Genomic DNA, 20,050 nt, shown 5'->3' on the forward strand with positions numbered 1-20,050 from the left:
AGGCAGAGGCAGAAGCAGGCTCCCAAGGAGCAGGGAGCCCGATGCGGGGCTCGATCCCAGGACCCTGGGATCATGACCTGAGCCGAAGGCAGATGCTTAACGACTGAGCCACCCAGGCGTCCCTCACTGTGGCTTTCTTATCTTTAGGTTAAAAACAAGCCCTGGGGCTGGGCTTGCATCTGCCTAGGCCCAGTGGGTTTTGGCTGTGCTTGCTGCGATAGAGCATGTATGGTGCCAAAATTACCTTCTTTTTGGCCCATTTCCCAAGGTAAATGTTGAGCTCATTGAAGGAAGAGATAATATTTCTTTGATGTTTCTTTGCAGCACCCATGGCAGTGTCTGATCCCCACCCAAAAGCACTTGAGTAATATTGTCAGGACGGGCAGGGGGTGAGGGCTGGGGCTGGGCATTATATGACTGTCAAGGAATCTAGTTTGACAACCAAATGAAGATGGAGAAGAGCTTGGCACTGGGGTATAGGGCAAACCAAAGCCCACAGGGCAAAAGATATATCCTCTTGCTTTCGTCATTGGAGAAGACACTTGACACCTATTTTCTCTTTTAATCCTTACAACAGGCTTGGGGCGCCTGGGTGGCTCAGTCAGTTACGCATCTGCCTTTGGCTCAGGTCATGATCTCAGGGTCCTGGGATCAAGCCCCACGTCGGGCTCCCTGCTCAGCGGGGAGTCTTCTTCTCCCTCCGCCCCTCCCCTCAATCGTGCTTGCTCTCTAGCTTTCTCTCTCTCTCAAATAAATAAATGAAATCTTTAAAAAAATCCTCACATCAATCTTAAGAGAGAAGCACTACTGTTGGTTTCATTTTACAGATGAAGAAATTGAGGCATGGAAGGGTTAAGTAATTACCCAAGTTAGTAAGAAGAGTCAGGATTTGAATTCAGATAGACTCCAGAGCCCATGTTCCTGGAGCCAGAAGCACTTCTGGCTGGTGAGCTGAGGTGGTTAGAGCTTGGGGACAAGAGAGGGGACTCTGTGGCTCAATTAGCTTTGCTCCCTTCCGAGGTCCGATCCTGGCTGGAAAATGGCTGCCCAAGGTCACAAGGAATGAGACTTAAATACTGGGTGTAGCCTCATCCCTAGTGGCAAAACCACTCCAAAGGCCATCCTACTGCTAATGGGTCATTGATGTCACGTTCATATACTAAGGACAGCATTTTTTTTTTAAAGATTTTATTTTATTTTATTTTTTAAAAGATTTTATTTATTTATTTGAGAGAGAGAGAGAGCACAAGCTGGTAGAGGGGGAAGAGGCAGAGGGAGAAGCAGACTCCCCACCCAGCAGGAAGCTCAATGTGGGGCTCGATCCCAGGACCCTGGGATCAGGACCTGAGCCGAAGGCAGACGCATAACTGACTGAGCCACCGAGGCGCCCCTTTATTTTGTTTTATTTAAGTAATTTCTACACCCAACGTGAGGCTCGAACTCATGACCCTGAGATCAAGAGTCGCAGGCTCTACCCACTGAGCCAACCCAGGACACCATGTTTTGATATCAAGGAGCACTGTGAACTTCTTGGGAGCTAAGCACTATATAAACTCTGGGTACTTCAGGATTGTCAGTTAAGGCAAATGCCATGAAAGAACCCTTGTGTTTCACAGGGCTCCCCCACCCCCACCCCAGGGAACCCGTTTATTTTATGGGAAATGAATGATGTCCAGCAATTTCTTTACCTAGCCGTGAGATGAAAGGGTAGTCCCTTGAGCACCCAGCCCACTTCACATATACAGGAAGTGACCCCCAAGTGGCTGCCTGAGTTTTAGAACAATATATATCCCACAGGAATACTTCCTACCACAAAACTTCACTGAGCCTCTGAAGCAACAGAGTATGCAGCTTTGGTTCAGGTGCAAAAGAAAGCCCCGGGTGCACCAACTAAAATGCATCACTGGGCAGGGAGAAGGCCTGGAGGGGCTTTGCGCACAGTGGATGGGTCCTATTGGGGCACGTGGGAGACAGGGCTGGAAATGTGGAGTCTTCTTAGGGAAGGAAGGCAGGGAGAAGGATTTTATTTTGAAACAGACAGAAATAAGGTGTTGCGCCCGGAGAGCTCAGCTTAAACGGCTTATCCTGTGGTGAGCGACGCCATCACATTGCCTTTGTAAGGGGAGACCCGTTCCCGGGGACTGCTCAGGCCACCCTTGTTCCTCCTGGCTGCCATAGTAAGACCAGTTGTGTTTCTTAGATGCTGGGGTTTCCTCCCCAACACAACAGCAAGACTCTTGTCGGTTGCCTGCTGTTGCACTTGAAGTATCCCCCAAATTAATGTGACACAGCAAATAAGTCAGGCAAATGCAGTCTTTATTTACAGTTATAGGTCCTTCTGCCTCAAATCCATTTCGACTCTTCCCCTAGTGAGCTGAGCTGGACAATGAAGGGAACTCAGGCCCTCTTGACCCTCTCTTTCGGCTTTAAACTTGGACCAGCCCAAGAACTGGGCAACCAGCTTCTCCTTATTCTCTTTCCCCTGCTCGTCCCCTTGCCCTGCGTAGCTCTCCTGCCCCGAATTTACAACTAATGTGGGAGAAATAGAGGAGATGACTCACCTGGAAAAAAGAAATCAGTTCTTTCATTCCCCATATTCTAACCTTGATTCATAGCAGAGAGCCCTTTCCGGAGGTGGTGTTGAGGGGTAGTGAGGCTATGAGGCCCCAACTCCTGCATATACACACTCACTCTTCTGGTTAAGGCCCTGGATTTAATAGTGAAGCATGTAGCCAACTAGAGGGTACAACTGTCCCCTTCAAGTGAGATCAGAGTGCAGCTGGCCCCTCGCGGCAGGAAGATGAGCGGGCATCAGAAAATTCCCTTGTGCACCTTCAAAAAGACGCTTCTCCAGACGTTCCCCCGAAGAGCCTGCTAGAGCATCCAGGACACAGAAAAGGGGCACTTAGGCCCCCTCTGAACCCTCCATGAATATCTACCCCTTCAGTGTTGCCAGGGAATGCATCAGGACATCATTTTGACTAAATCGACCCCAAAGCCAGGCTATCCGAAAGGCCAGTGCAAAAGCCTACGCTTTACTCTCAGCCTATGCCCAGCTGCATTGTCCAGCCAACCTGCCAGGTAAGGCGACAACAGACGTGGCAGGTGGTAACGACCTAGAGTCAAGAGCAGCACCGTCGCTGCCCAATCAGGCAAGGGTCGGTTAGAGCAGAAGAGTGAGCTCCCTCCTTTGTTCCCACAGGTAGCTGGAGAAAAATGGAATCCCTGCCTCCTTCCAGGTGGGCGATGGGCGGAGCTGTCTGGGTTGTGCCCGGGTCCCTCTTCCAGCAGCTGCGGGCTGGGGAGTCCCCTGAGCACCTCCCACGTTGGCTGACTCCTCCAGCAAGTCCACCCAGGAGAGAGCTCCTTGGCCTTGTTGCCCTCCTGCATGAGTTTTGATTATTTGCTGACGACATGGGGAGGTAGGCCGTTGGAAGTTACACAAAAGAATCAGGAAGCGGAAAAACGAGGCCCGTGCATGATCCCACCGTCCCGCGGTGACGACTATGAACGCAGGAGCGCATTCTCTCCCGGCCTTTATGGCTGCACATTGTCCTGCCGTGGCTGAGATCCTACACCTCCGAATGATAGCTACCATTTTCTTGTCTGCTCTTCCCCCCGTAAGCAGCATTTTGCCCCTTGGCTTTAAGGCTTTGCTACCATAACTGCACATGGAGGCATCGTCGCCTGCCTCCCACACGCACGGCCGTTTGTGTAACTTTCCGGATGCATAATACCACAGTGCCAAACCCTTGCATGACATTTAGTACTGAAAGTTAAAGCAATCATAGGTGATTAGTGTCTGAGGGCTTATTATATGCCATGTACTAGTCTAAGTGCTTCACATGTTTTAACTCATTTAATCATACAATCTATAAAGCAGGTGCTATTATTACCCCTATGGGATAGACGGGGGCCCAGAAGACAAGAGTGACTTGCTCAGAGGAACATGGGTAGCAAGTGGCAAAGCCGGGCTTTGATCCCAGGCACTGGGATCTGCACTCTTAGCCTGTAGTCTTAGCAACTGTAAATTGGCCAGTCTTAGAACTAAGTGCACTCATCAGGTCAGTTTACAATCTAATATGCAACCTACAATACTACTTTCTAGTCAAGAGAAGTTCTCGGGATCTAATACACATTCTGTCATTGGTTTACCCTCTAGACTCTAATAGCACTTATCAGCCATAGGTAAAAAGCCTTTCCCAACAATGTTGAGAATGTTGCGGGAAAGAAGATAGAGAAAAAAGCATTTTTGCTTCTCTGAAGTTATGCTTGTTCTCCAGCAACCTAAAACTTATTTCAGAGAGAAATTGCCCATCCAGAGATTAATTGCAATGTTACCATGGCACGGGGTAAATTAACCAGTTGGGTTGTGAGCCTCGATGTTACATTTTAAACAGCTCTCTCCCAACAGATATCCATGGTGGTCCTTCCAGGACCCAAAGTGCTCTTTAGGTCCCTTAGGTCCCTTTCTTTTCTCCTTTGCGTCTCAAAAAACCTCCCCATTTGCCCATCCAGACTGCTGGAGATTCAGCCCTCTCCTTCTCTGGTCCTTGCATTCCCATCACTGAACTACTGCTGTGGGTGTGGGCTTTGGTCAAGGTCAAAGCCTCCATCTGCTCTTGTGAGCAGAGCTCCCCACAATAGCAACAGTCGACTTTCCTAGCAAAATCCATCACTGTGCATTCCCAGAAGTCCTGATCCCCCGGGTATCTCTTGGTGCTTCTCCAACCCTGACCAGCTTCCAGAGTTTGCTCTGCTTTGCTCTGAACTTGTTCCTCCTCTCTCTCCTGGGACCTCCTCCCAGTTTGGCTCACCTGGGACTGGAGGTCTTGCGAAGGAGCCCCCCCAAATGAAACCTGTCCCGGAGCTGTTGCTGAGGAGGAGGCACCAGCCTGGACCCTCGCGGGCCAAGGAGGAGTGGGCTTTGTCTCCTCCTCACTATTCTCCAGCTGAGGCTTGTTTTTCTGCCCCACATCCTCCTCCATACTTGCAGCAGAAGACTTGCCCTGGAGATGAGTCTGAACCTCATCTGCTGCTCCAAATGATGCCCAGGCTTGTACTGTCAGAGGCCAAGGACAGACCAAGACACTCTTCTCCCTTCTATTGCTCTTTGTATGTCTGCTCGTCCCTCCATCTCCCATGCTGTCAGCAGAGAGGGATTCTCTCTTCTCCCGTGAGACCTGCTCCAGATCCTCAGCTGAGTCTGGGGCCTCCTCCTGTGCACCCTCGTAAGGAGTCTCAGCTGACGCGTTATCTGCCTCACCCTCTGGACCCTGGCTTCGATGCCCCCCATCGACTCCATCTTTGGCAAGTGATTCGTCCCCTGCCGAAGCTGTCTGAGCCTGAGCTGGGTCTGTGTACGATGCCCAAGCATATACTGTCAGAGGCCAAGGACTAGCCATGATCATTTTGTTCTTTTTATTTCTCCCTTTCCGACTCTTTTTCTGCCTTGTGTTTATCCCCTCATCGGCTGCCAGGGATGCCTCCTCAAGAGAGGGCTGGACTGCACTTGTTGCTGGCCACAGGGCGTCAGCAGGTGCCTCCTGAGGCTCAGTGAGAATCGATGTGTTCTCACTCTCCTCATCCTCCCCCTGCTCCCTGTTTTCACCCACCTCGCTGCCTCCAGTATCAGCAGACCCCAGAGCCCCCAGGACACGAGACTGGCCCAGAACTGGGGCTGCAGAAGATGCCCGAGTCTGTAGCGTCAGAGGCCAGGGAAGACACACAATCTTAGTTTGCTTTCTGTTCCTCCTTTTCCGGCTGCCTTTCCTCCCTGCATTTCCCCAGGTGTTGGACCCCTGCAGTGCAGCCTCAACCAGACCCGCATCTGGGCATTGGCCATCGGCCTCTGCGCTCGGACTCGAAATAAGAACAGACCTATTTTCCATCTCCTCGTTCTCTCCTGGCCCCGGGCTTTGCTGCCCCACATTTTCCCCACTACTTGCGGCCAGTAGAGCGCCTTCAAGTGGAGTCTGGACCTCAGGCGGGGCTGTTCCCTGTGCTGCTCGTGTGCCTGGGTCTGTGTCGCTTGCCCGGGTCACCGGAGCCTTCATGTGAGTTAGAAAGTCCTTTTCCATGTTTCTTCCCCCTCCAAATTTTCTGTGCTTTCCTTTCGGGATCAGGTAGTGTGTTTACCTGGAGCAGAGAGAGCAGAAGTAATCCAAGAGGCAAATGTGAGTGTAGTCAAGGCTAGCAAAAAGTCCCTTTTTGAAGGAGGGTGTCAAGCATCGGGGCTGAGGGCTGAAACCGATATGAGATGCCACAGATACCTGGAACAATTTAGGGACAGCGCGGGTCGAGGAGGCCGTGGACAAGGCGGGGGTGTCAGACGCCTATTCTCATCGGCAGCTGGCTCGTTGGTCTATGGCTCCTCGTATGGCGACTCTGGATGTCCTCAAAATACTGATGGATGATCCGATTCTCAGTCTTCAGCAGCCTTCCAGATCAACACTGTCTTCTTTGGCCGCAGAAGACGACCCTGGAGAGACAACAACACCAACACCACAACAGCACAAAGATATTTAGATAAATATTCCCATTTGCTCCTAAGGGGTATAGAGACATCGCTTAATGGTCGGGTATAGAATTCAGTATTGTCGTTACCTTTTGATGCTTCGGACAGCCTCAGGAGACCAAACGGAAGGTGAGAAAGCTGTGGCTGAGCCTATAAAAGCAGAGAAAGAAAGCATCATCAAAGTCAGACTGGCTGGGCTCCCCCAGAGCGCTGGTCTGAGCAGACTCTTACCGGACTATCCTAGAAATGTTTCATTGAAGTTTCTTCTCAAGGTCTGTCTTCTTGGTCCCACACAGAGGAACTGGTTCACGTGCCAGTGACCCAGAGAGCCTACCTGATTTGGGAACACAGCCTCTTTACCAATCTATGAAGAGATTCTGTTCAGTTCAATATGGCATTAGCATTTAGGCCTCCTTTCACCGATTTCGGATTCTTCCTCAGTTGAAAATCCAGATCTGGGCTGGGGGCGTCATTCCATTAGCCAGTACAATCCATTCTGCCTGCATTCTAGAGAAGCAGAACTACAGAGAGAATTCCTACTTCTCCAAGTCGTAAGCTCCCCAGTCCTGCTGCAAATTCTAGTCCCCTTCTCAGCTCTCTACTGTACTATATATACGTGCAACATAATCTTGGAATGGGCTAATTATTTACATAATATCCTTTCTCTCTGAGCAAACATTTTTTGTTGACCTTTTGATCAAAAAAGGAAAAAAAAAGAATAAATGAAGGAGGGCTTAAACTCCCTTTCTCTAGTTATGACTGACACAGAGAGCTCAATGAGGCCCCTGTGTTTTCCTTTGATAAGAAAGTGTAACCACACAAAAGAGCAAAGCAAGGGCCGGCGTTGACCTAGTAGGGTTAGAAATGGAAAGCTTGTTTTTGTTTTTGTTTTTTAATCTGGAACGTGTTTTTATCTAGAACAGGGGATGCAGCAGTGCCTATGTGAATGTGGTGTCCCCAGGGGAGTTGAGGGACGGCCCTCTGGACCTTCTCTTGGGGGGCCACAAAAGGCCTAGAACTATTTTTGCACGGACGATGTTCTCACCCAACTCTTCCGAGTGCCCCCAATGTTAAGATTGTAGAAAGAGGAATCACAGAGCCAAAAATTACATATGCTGATTGGCCAGCATGGTTTCTGCTTTTAAAACATTTTCCCTTATGCAATGGTCAGCTTTTTCACTGCTTGGTACATAGGTTAAAGTAGTTGCAATGCTAAGGCCAGCTCAGAGCATGACAAATGCGGAGGTTATCACCAGATGAAAGCCAGCTGGCTGGCTGCCAGGAGGCCACCATAGGTGAAATTTACCTTATTCGATGTAGTAGAGTCCAAGGTCGGACCCCCACACTGCGAGGAGTTCTTAGTCAAGTGGTGGATGTACATTAATCAAGCACACAGAGCCAGGTCTCTGTCTATATCTCTACTGTCTCTAACCATTTCCACATTCATGTCCCTAACTATGTTTCTATCTACATAAGATACCCTATCCCCTGGACTACACCGGGATGACGGCTGCCTATTTGAGACTCCTTAAATTTCCCTCTGGTGTGTTGATCCCTTTGTTTATACAGATCCATTCATTTATTCAACACACATTTAATGCCACTGCGATGTGCCGAGCATGAGGCTAGATGCAGGAGAGTATATACTTAGGCTTCGGGTTACTTAATTACCGTCACATTTCATTTTGGTTTCTCTGAGGTGCCTACCTTAATTGGAGTTCTGTGTGTTTCCAAACCACAAGCCACCTATTTACAGACACTCTCTTGGTTGACTCTCACATAGAGCTAATGACGTTGCTCATGTGGGGATTCTACTAGTTTATCCAAAGCCAACCTAATTATTTATCCTTTCTCCAGGTTATTGAGCCCTTCATGCTCTTTGCTCCCCCCCCCTCCCTTATTAACAATAAACATCTCTGGCTTCCGGAGAGGAAGAGAGTAACTCCTAATGCCAGTCCCATCCTACTACATTGTACTATTACCACTTTCTTTCCAGCCTTCCAGATAACGAGGAACAACTGTTTGAGGCCCGTTCATTTGTGTGTTGCACGAGAGCCTAAATTTACATGTGTTATGGTATTGGAAAGGTCTGATGTCCCTCCTTCGATAGGCAAGAACCTTTCCCTCCTTTGATAGGAAAGGCCTACGAAGCAGGGTCCTGTGAGGGGGGAAGATTTGAAATCGTGTCCTGATAGGTTTGGGAGTCCGGCAAAACAGCCCATTTCATTTAGGATTCTTTCATTGGAATTGACCAAAAATAAATACATAAAAAGACCCAAACTGGCTTAAGCAAAACAGGCAATCTGTAATTCACGATAAGCTTAAATGTTAGAGGTAGAGCCAATTCACGCATGGCTTAATGCAGACTGCAGATTGTTTTACCCAGGAGCCATCAGAGACACTTTCTTGGGGTTGGTTTCGATTTTCCGACTCTTAGCGGAAACGTCTGGTACCTTCTGTCTCACAATGCCTCATCCAACAGTGGTATTCCTTTCCCTGGTAGAGCAGTGGGAGTCCCTAAATTGAGTCTTATTGGCACTAACTGGCCTGATATGGGTTATGTGTCCATTGCTGAAACAATTGTGGATGGAATGTCCAAATCTTGGGTCTCTTCGAATTCAACAAGGAAGCTGGAAAGTAAGAATGAAAAACTACACAATCAGAGATGGTCGAGAGGACAGGGAAGGTCAGAAGGGAGGCATGGGGAAGTGGAAAAAGCCTAAAGCAATTCCTGAGTTGGAATTTAGGTGTTGTCTTTTTAAAAAGAAAACAGCTTTGGGCGCCTGGGTGGCTCAGTTGGTTAAGTGACTGCCTTTGGCTCAGGTCATGATCCTGGAGTACTGGGATCGAATCCCACGTCGGGCTCCCTGCTCGGCAGGGAGTCTGCCTCTCTCTCTGACCCTCCCCCCTCTCATGCTCTATATCTCATTCTCTCTCTCAAATAAATAAATAAAATCTTTAAAAAAAAAAAAGAAAGAAAACAGCTTTAGTGAGATAGAATTCACATAACATAAAATCCACCCTTTATTTTATTTTTTTAAAAATATTTATTTATTTATTTTAGAGGGAGAGTGTGTGAGATGGAGGAGGGACAGTGGGAGAGGGAGAGAAATCCTCAAGCCGACTCCACGCTGAGTGCAGAGCCTGATGTAGGGCCCAATCCCAGGACCCCTGAGATCATGACCTGAGCCGAAATCAAGAGTCAGTTGCTTCACTGACTGAGCCACCCAGGTGCCCCCTAAAATCCACCCTTTAAAGTGGTTTTTACTATATTGACAGAGTTGTGCATTTGATCACCACTACCTAACACCAGAAAATTTTCAGTCACCCCAAAAAAGAAATCCCATGTCTCTTAGCACTCATTCCCTATCGTGTCCTCTCCCCTCCACCTCTGGCAACCACTAATTTCTTTTCTGGTTTTATAGACTTTCCTATTGTAAACATTTCACAGAAAGGGAATCATATAGTCACATGTATAGTATGTGACATTTTATATCTGGCTCCTTCCACATAGCATACAGTTTTTAAGGTTCATCCATGTTAAAGCATTTATTAGTACTTCATTCCTTTTTTTAAGATTTATTTATTTCTTTGTGAGAGAGCGCAAGCGAGCATGAGCGAGGGGGAGGGGCAGAAGGCGAGGCAGCGAGAGAATCTCAAGCCAACTCCTCACTGAGCGTGGAGCCCAACTCGGGCTCGATCTCATGACTCTGAGATCATGACCTGAGCCAAAATCAAGAATCGAATGCTTAACCGACTAAGCCACCCAGGTGCCCCAGTATTTCATTTTTTCTTATGGCCAGTTAATATTCCATGATATGGATATATCACATTTTGCTTACCTATCCATCAATTGACAAATATTTGGGTTATTTCAATTTTTGGCTATTGTGAATAATGCTGCCGTAGACATTTATGCTCAGGTTTTTGGGTGGGCTTATGTTTCCAGTGCTCTTGGGTATATACTTAGGAGTGGAATTGCTGGGTTATGTAGTAACTTTATGTTTAACCATTTGATTAACTGCCAGACTGTTTTTTACAGGGGCTGCATCATTTTACATTCCCGCCAGCAATGCACAAGGGTTCCAATTTCTCCATATCTTTGCCCATACTTGTTACTGTCTTTCTGATTAATGCCATCTTTGTGGGTGTAAAGTGGTAGCTCACTGTGGTTTTGATTTGCATTTCCCTAATGACTAATGATGTTAAGCATCTTTTTATGTGTTTATTGGCCATTTCCATAACTTCTTAGGAGAAACGTCTCCTCAAATCCTTTGCCAATTTTTAAATTGAGTTATTTACTTTTCATTATTGAATTGTAAGCATTCATTATGTATTCTGGATCTAAGTCCTTTATGAGATACGTGACTTGCAAGTATTTTTCTCCCATTCTGTGGATTATCTTTTCATTTTCTTAACATTGTCTTTTTTTTAAGATTTTATTTATTTATCGGGGCACCTGGGTTGGCTCAGTTGTTAGGCATCTGCCTTTGGCTCAGGTCGTGATCCCAGGGTCCTGGGATCGAGACCCGCATCGGGCTCCCTGCTCCACGGGAAGCCTGCTTCTCCCTCTCCCACTTTCCCCTGCTTGTGTTCCCTCTCTCGTGTTGTCTCTCTCTGTCAAATAAATAAGATTTTTTATTTATTAAAAACCATTTTAATTTATGATATGGGTCCTGATTCATATCATAAAAGATTTTATTTATTTATTTGACAGAGAGAGAGATTGCATGGGCAGGGGGAAGGGCAAAGGGAGAGGGACAAGCAGACTCCCTGCTGAATGTGGAGCCTCACGTGGGGCTGGATCTCAGGACCCTGAGACTGTGCCCTGATCTGAAATCAAGAGCCAGATGCTCAACCGACTGAGCCACCCAGGTGCCCCAAAATTGTCCTTTGCAGCATAAATATTTTTAGTGCTGATGAAGTCCCCTTTGTATATTTTTCTTTTGTTTATGCTTTGGCTGTCATATCCAAGGAATTTGCCTCATCCAAGGTCAAGAAAATTTTTCCCTGTTTTCTTCTCAGAGTTTTATAGTCTTAGCTCTTACATTTAAGTCTTTGATCCATTTTGAGTGAATGGTTGTATATGGTGTGAGGTAGGGGCTCAACTTCATTTTTTTTTTTTTTGCATGTGGATAGTCCATTGTCCCAGCACCAACCATTGAAAAGACTATTCTTCTTGCATCAATTTATCTTGTCACCCCCACATCAGCTTTCAAAGCAATTATTGCTCTTGATGTGTTTAAAGGGCTGGAAAAGATGAGATATCTATAAAGTCATGTGACAAGTTTGAAAACAGATACAACATACTTCATGCATTCCTTTCAATGAGATATGGGGAATGGAGGTGAAAAATCAAGGTGAAGTCTGACGTATGTGACTAGCAAACTGACCTTAGCTGGTATTTCCAAAGAGCATAGGCAGCAAGAGCATCAACTGAATGAGCATATAGCCCTCTAAGATGACTGCTTTAATGAAAGCATTGATTTGGGGTACTTGGGTGGCTAAGCGTCTGCCTTCAGCTCAGGTCATGATCTCAGGGTCCTGGGATCGAGCCTCACATCTAGCCCTGCATCAGGGCTCTGTGCTCAGCGGGGAGTCTGCATGTCCCTCTCCCTCTGCCCCTCGCCCCACTCAGGCTCACTCTCTCTTATCTCTCTATCTCTTTCTCTTTCAAATAAAAAAACAAAATAAAAAAAAAAAGAAAGCACTGATTCAAAAGTATGCATTTTGTCCTCAAAACAAAACAAAATTGCTAACTCAAGACAATACACCCCAATAGTTAAAAGTATGGATTTTGGAATCATCAACTCTGGGTTTGAATTCAGATTCCACCTCTTAATAATTGTATAAATTACTTAGCTTTCTGATCCTCACTTTCTTCATCTGTAGTATAGGATAATAGTAGTAACAATCTCGTTTTTTGTAAATTTTGTTTTGATATTAATTCAAACTTACAAGTGTTTATATTTTACCCAATCTACTTCATTTATTGTATCATTCTGTGTGTGTGTGTGTATGTGTGTGTGTTTTTCTCCTGAACCATTTGGGAGCAAGTTGGAGATATCATGCCCCTTTATCCCTAAATACTTCAGTGTGTATTTTCTAAGAACAAGGACATTCTCTTACATAACCACAGTACATTTATCTAAATCAAGAAAATTAAAATTGATACAATACTGTCATCTAATTTGTAGTACATATTTGAATTTGTTATTTTTATGAATATTGTCCTTTGTAGCGATTTTTCCCAGTTCAGAACCCAAAATGAGATTATACATTGAATTCAGTTTTCATGCTTTGTTATCTCCTCCAATCTGAAATAGCTCCTCAGTCTTTATTTGTGGTTTATGACAATCGACATATCTGAAAAGTGCTGCTCAGTTATTTCGCAAAAAGTTTGTTTGTTGTTCTTTTGTAATTAAATTGAGATTGTATATTGTGGGCAAAGATACTACTGAGATGATGCACTGAGAAAAACACAGCTTCCTTTTGTAAATAACAAGTCATTTATAGAGAGGTATCAATTGGATCAAATGAGATGAAAAACATTAAGCATGGGGCACAATGCCTGTCACGGTGTGAGTGTACAAAAAATGTTAGGCACATTTATAATATAATATATATTATAATTATAATATAATTATAATAATATAATATAATATAACATTATAATAATATATATAATAATATATACAATATAATAATAATGTCTATTATTTCTCTTATGATTCTACTATTGTTATTATTTCTACGATTATAATATTGTTATTGTTAATCAGAAATATTTTAATACCTGGACCTGGTATTCTACACCTTCCATGATCTGAAAGAAGTCAGGAATATAGAACAATATAAGTTAAGGAAATACTGGGTTTAAGTGCCACTAGCATGTTGAACAAGACAACCTCTGTGACCATCCAGCCTTGGGATCTTAGATTCTTTATGTTTCCTGAAATACCAGCTGATTACAAGACCCTTGAGAAGGCTGTTGATGCAATTTAATTAATTTTACACCCTCATTTCAGGTCAGCTTTACTTCTCACTATATTGTATTCCTAGAAATCACATCATAGAAAGATCATTATAAAGTAGGTTAATGGGTTCCTATAAGAGCAACATCATAATTAAATGATATGTTCCTGATTAAGCTTGAACTTAGTTGTAGTTAAAATGGGCAAAGCAAATATGGAACAACTATAAATCTAATCCTGTTTTTACATCAAAATATTTATTTATTTATTTATTTTTAAAGATTTTATTTGTTTATTTGACAGAGAGAGACACAGCGAGAGAGGGAACACAAGCAGGGGAAGTGGGGGGAGGGAGAAGCAGGCTTCCCGCGGAGCAGGGAGCCCGATGCGGGGCTCGATCCCAGGACCCCGGGATCATGACCTGAGCCGAAGGCAGATGCCCAACGACTGAGCCACCCAGGCGCCCCTTTACATCAAAATATTTTTTAAAAAATCAAAGCTATGCCCATGTAGTAACAACCAAACAGTATACGGATGCTCTCATGATGAGAAGCAAGTCCCCTGCTTCTCCCCTCCCCAACCCATTCCACATACCAGAGGCAACCTCTTAACAGTTTGATTTTAGGTTTTCTGTTGGTTACCAGGTTGAGTCTAGATCAGAGATTGCCCACTGAAGGCCATAGGGTCATATTTTGCCCAAAGATGCATTGTGTCTAGCTCACATAGTGTTTTCCCTTCTCCTCTAAAGAGTTGTTAACATTTTAAAATGGGAAGATTTCACGTAAAACCAAATTTCCAGCCTTTCTTGAGAAATCGGAACCTCCGAACCTCCATCTTGCAGCCTGAGCTGGATAGCAACTGCCTTCTGTATTCAGGGTAGGCATTCTGTAGTTCACTACCATCCCCACCTAATCAGCTTCACGCCTTTGCTACCTGCCTGGCCTTTTCAGGCAACCTAGGCTTTACCTCTTTGTTACTCAAAATAAAGTTTCATATCTGCAGCTTGGGCGTCACCAGGAGCTTCTTAGAAGTGCAGAGTCTTGGGCCCCATCTCAAACCTGCTGAATCAGAACTTGCATTTTAACAGGACCCACAGGTGATTTGTATGCACATGGAAGCCCCGGGATAGAGAATATACTTATATCGGACCCATTTTCTTGACATATCAGTTTTAGACCATCTCTCCCACACAGTATGAGAGAGGAGGAAGTAGAATTGCAAGCTCTTCATTGATATACATCTTCAGCTTTACTAGATATCACTAACTTATGCTTCAAAGTAGTTTTGCCAATTTTCACGGCCGTCAGCAGAATACGAAGTTCCATTTCCCCATATTGCCCCTAACACTTGGTACTGTGGGTTTTAAAATCTTTTAGCCAATCTGATCTGTGTGAAATGGTATCTTGTTGCTTTAATTTTCATTTCATGGTGACTAATACAGATGAGCATCTTTTCTCGTGCTTATTGTCTATTTAGGTTTTCCAGTTCTGTGAATCACCTCTTTATGTGTCTTCCCTCCACCCCCACTTGGGGTTTTCTTTTTTACTTATTTACTTATTTCTTTTATACTTACTATACATTCCGGAAACTAATCCTTTCTTAGTTATATGCGTTGCCGTGCAGTGAATTGTCTGTCGGTCTGTGAATTGTCTGTCTGTATTCTGATGTATTTTGTTTTATAAATTTTAAAATATAATTAATTAAAATGTATCAAAAATTTCTTTTTGGTTTGGGCTTTTTGTGTTTGGTTTAAGAAATCCTTCTTTACCTTGAGATCATAAAGGTATCTTCCTTTAGAGTTTACTAAAAGTTTCAAAGTTTTGGGGCGCCTGGGTGGCTCAGTCGTTAAGCATCTGCCTTCGGCTCAGGTCATGATCCCGGGGTCCTGGGATCGAGTCCTGCATCGGGCTCCCTGCTCAGCGGGAAGCCTGCTTCTCCCTCTCCCGCTCCCCCTGCTTGTGTTCCCTCTCTCGCTGTGTCTCTCTCTGTCAAATAAATAAATAAAATCTTTAAAAGTTTCAAAGTTTTGTTTTTTTTTAAAAGATTTTATTTATTTGAGAGAGAGAGCTTGACAGAGAGAGCACAAGTAGCGGGGAGGATGGGCAGAAGGAGAGTGGAGAAGGGGTAAGGGGGGAAGAAGCAGACTCTCCGCTGAGCAAGGAGCCTGACATTGATGCGGGGCTCTATCCCAGGACACTAGGATCATGACCTGAGCCAAAGGCAAACGCTTAACCGACTGAGCCACCCAGGTCCCCCAAAGTTTTGGTTTTCATACATAGGTCTTTAATCCATCTAAAGTTTGTTTTATAACCTAATGGTTGCCAGAGAGGAGGTGGGGGGGATGGGTGAAATAGGTGAAGGGGGTTAAGAGTACACTTATCATGATGAGCACTGAGTCATGTATAGAATTGTGGAATCAGTATATTGTACACCTGAAACTAATGTAACACGAATTAAATTAAATATATACTGGAATGAAAATAAAAATAAAAGAAAAATTGTTGTGTGTATTGTACAAGTTAAGATTATTTCAGACTCTTTTATCATCCCACATTGGAATTAGTATTATAACTGCACTGAATTTATTGACTCATTTTGGGGGAAATTGACATCTTTATAATATTAAGCCTTTTCTTCCACAAACACAGTATATTCCCCCATTTATTTAAGTCTTCCTTTATTTACTTTACTCATGTTTTGTCATTTTCTCCATAAAGATCCTACATATTTTTTCTTTCTATAATTTCTAATTCATTGCTGTTTCATTTCTAATTTTGGTATGTTGAGCTTACATCTGGCATTTGTCAAGCTCTCTTTTGTTTGTCTGTAGGTGTCTTAGATTGTCTATGTGGCTAATTGTATTATCTCCTAATAACAGGGTATCAACCCTTCTAATTCATGTATTTTACCTCTTTGCTTGTCCTTTTTCAAAGATTTTATTTTTAAGTAATCTCTACACCTAAGGTGGGGCTGAAATTTTTACAACCCCAAGATCAAGAGTCACATGTTCCACTGACTGAGCCAACCAAGTGCCCCTACTTGTCTTAATTGTAGTCACCTTAACTTCCAACACCATGTGGAATAGGAGCAATCCTAGTGGGTATACTTGCCTTGTTGTTTTTTTTAAGATTTTTTAAAAAGACTAATTTATTTGAGAGAGCGAGCGAGTGTGTGAGGGGGGAGGGGCAGAGGGAGAGAGAGGGAGAGGGAGAGAATCTCAAGCAGGCTCCATGCCAAGTGCAGAGCCCTATGCTGGGCTGGATCTCACCACCCTGAGATCAGGACCTGGGCCGAAATCAAGAGTCAGACACTGAGCCACGCAGGTGCCCCAAGATTTTGTTTTTAAATAATCTCTACACCCAACGTGGGGTTCGAACTTCCAACCCCAAGATCAAGAGTCGCATGCCCTACCAATGGAGCCAGCCAGGTTCCCCTTGTTTTTTATTTTAATGAGAAGACCCCTGAAGTTTCACCATTAAGTATAATATTTTCTTTAGGTATTGAATTTATATCCTGTATCATGTTAAATAAAGGTTCATTTCTATTCCTAGTTTGCCAAAAAAGGTTTTGTTTTTTTTTAAATAGGCATTGAATTTTATTAAATATTTTTTTCTGTATGTAGTGAAATGATTATGTATTCCTTCTTTATCTGTTAATGTGGTAATTAAGCTGCTAGATTTTTTTTTTAGTGTTAAAACATCCTTACATTCCTGGAATGAACCCTACTTGCTCATGAGTTTCTGTTACTAACTCTGCTGAAATAGACTTGCCAAAATTCTGTTTTGGATTTTGACATTTATATTTGGGTGTTTGGTCTATAATTTTTCTTGTAGTGTTCTTTCTTGGTTTGGGTATCAAGACTATAATAGGTTCATAAGATGAGTTTTGCAACGTTTCCATCTTAAACAGTTATGGTTAAATCCACACCTAAAATATTTGGGGGCTGTGGTACATTTGGTGGGGAGCCTTTTAGTTGTGATTTAAGTGATTTAGTAGGTTTTGGTTTATTTCACTATTTACTCTTAGGTTTATTCCGATAAGTTTTTTTTCTGTAAAAGAGACCATTCATCTGTCTTCATATTTATTTGCACAAACTTATTCGTATTTATTCCTTTGTGCATTAAAATTGCTACAATTTATGCCTCTGTATCTATTACACATTTTTTCATACAAAGAACAGGAAACAGGGCAACCTTGAACTTTATGACCTCGATACTTGAAGGCTGGAGACAATGCAGCAATCCCTTCAAATCTCTGAGAGAAAATGATTTTCATCCTATAATTCTACACCCAGGGAGGTTAGACTCCAGTCTCTTTCAGTAATGTAAGGACATGAAAGGACTCAAAACTATTCACCCTCTGATCTGAGGCTACCAGAGAATTTTTTCCAGCAAAATGAGGTAGTAAAACAAGAAGACAGTGGGTCCAGTAAACAATGGAGCCAACACTGTAAGGGAGCGAAGGAAAGTCATGAAATGCCACCTGTCAGCAGGCCTAGGGATCAATCAGTTCAGTTTAGAGCAGGCAAATGAGGAGAGAGGCAGCTCCAAGAAGGAAGTTTGCAACAAGAGAAATGGAATTGTTATATTATCTGATACACATAAGGGATCAGAAAAAAATTTTGGCAGACATGGGACTGATCTGATGAAGCATTTTGGTAGGTATAGAGAACCTAAGGAAATGAAAAGCAGAAAAACTCTAGGAACTCTTGGAAGAACAAAAGGGTCAAGAAGGGAAACATAATCATAGAAACTATTTCTTCGACAATGAAAGATATTTACATCATCATCAAAATATTAATACTGATCACTGATTTAATAAAAATGAGTTGGGTGGGTGGGAGATATGCTCATGTATCAAAATAGGAAACAACAGATAATGCAAAAAATGGATAAAAATTAGCATTGAGACACAGGTTATGCTTCCCTCACAGCAAGTTTATTGCAATGGTGACAATGAGACCTGGAACATTTTCTGCTAGGCTCCTGGAGTAGAGTGGAAGTGACAAGACGTTTAAATATTAGAAACAATTGAGGAATAATAATTTTAGATCATTTGCCAAAATAGCAATCAATGTCCTTCCCACAGTTTGACTTCTAGGGCCCTAAAGTAAAGAAATAGGATCCCAGAGATTACAGGTGGGGAATTTTTGAAGTATGTCCATATTCAAGGGGAGATCAAAGAAGCCCATCCTAAAGAACTTTGGACTGATTGACAGTGACAACTGTGGATTGAACAAAAGTTCTTTTTAAAAGGGCTATTTTGAAAATTATGATTCTGACTTTAGAGGCCCTATGGTGATAGGCAGTGGAAGGAATCACATGTGAAATTCCTTAAATAAAAATTTATTGACATTAAAAGAAAAGAAATAGCAGTATAAGCTTACAGATTACATATAGAAATGTGTAGGTAACTATTAGAAGATCCCAGTTAAACATATTGAGAGGAGGTTGTCCCTGAGAATGGTGACTGGAGGATGAGGAAGGGAAAGAGATTACTTTTCATTTTAAGTCTTTGAGTACTATTTTATTTTTTAGATTTGTTTGTGTATATCAGTACAGACTCAGATTCCTATTTTACCCTTGGGTTCGAATCTCTTACTTTCATTTATTGTTTTAAATAAAACTTTTAATGTTGAGAGAATTTTAAACTTATATGCTATTCTAAGAAATAATACAGAAAGATCTCTTGCACCCTTTACCCAATTTCCCCCCATGGTAACATCTTGCAAAACTATAGCACACTATCACAACAAGGATATCAACATTGATACATTTCCATTACCCTCATGTTGCCATTTTATTGCTATACTCGCTTTCTTCCTGTCTCTAACCCACTCCTTAACCTCTGGCAACTACTAAACTGTTCTCCATTTCTACTTTTTTTTTCAGAGGTCGGGGGAGGAGCAGAGGGAGAGCGAGAGAGGGAATCTTAAGCAGTCACCATGCTCAGCGCGGAGCCGGACGCAGCACAGAGCGCAACACAGGGCTCCATCTCATGACCCTGAGATCATGACCTGAGCCAAAATCAAGAGTCGGACACAACCAACTGAGACACTCAGGCGCCCCATGCATTTCTACAATTTTTATCATTTCAAGAATGATATATAAATTAAATCATACAGTATGTAACCTTTGGGATTAGCTTCTGTCATTCAGCATAATTCTCTACAGATTTGTCTGAGTTTTTGTAGATGTTTATAGTTTGTTCCCTGTTATTCCAAAGTAGTGTCCCATGATAGGCATGTCCCACAAATTGTTTAACAATTCCCCTACAGAAGGGCATCTTCATTGTTTCCCCTTCTGACTTATTTATTATAAGTAAGGCTGCCATAAGCATTCATCTACACATTTTTGTGTGAATGTAAGTCTTTGTTTATCTGGAATAAATGCCTAGCAGTGCAATCACTGGGTCATGTGGTAGTTACATAGTTTTATAAGAAACTGCCAAACTTTTCCAGAGTGGTTTTACCATTTGATGTTCTCACCAACAATGTGTGAGTGATCCAGTTTTTCTACTTCCTTACCAGCATTTGATGCTGCCATTATTTTTTTTTAAT

At 43.2% G+C, this 20,050-nt stretch overlaps 1 non-coding gene across 1 annotated transcript; it reads left to right on the top strand.

The window, feature by feature from the left end:
* The first annotated feature begins 18,301 nt into the window (after nt 1-18,301).
* Nucleotides 18,302-18,464, top strand: LOC123323537. Its single transcript, XR_006539470.1, has one exon. It is a non-coding gene; the product is annotated as a small nucleolar RNA SNORA1 (small nucleolar RNA).
* Nucleotides 18,465-20,050: the final 1,586 nt, after the last annotated feature.

This window comes from Neomonachus schauinslandi, chromosome X, assembly GCF_002201575.2.
Source record: "Neomonachus schauinslandi chromosome X, ASM220157v2, whole genome shotgun sequence".
NCBI lineage: Eukaryota > Metazoa > Chordata > Mammalia > Carnivora > Phocidae > Neomonachus > Neomonachus schauinslandi.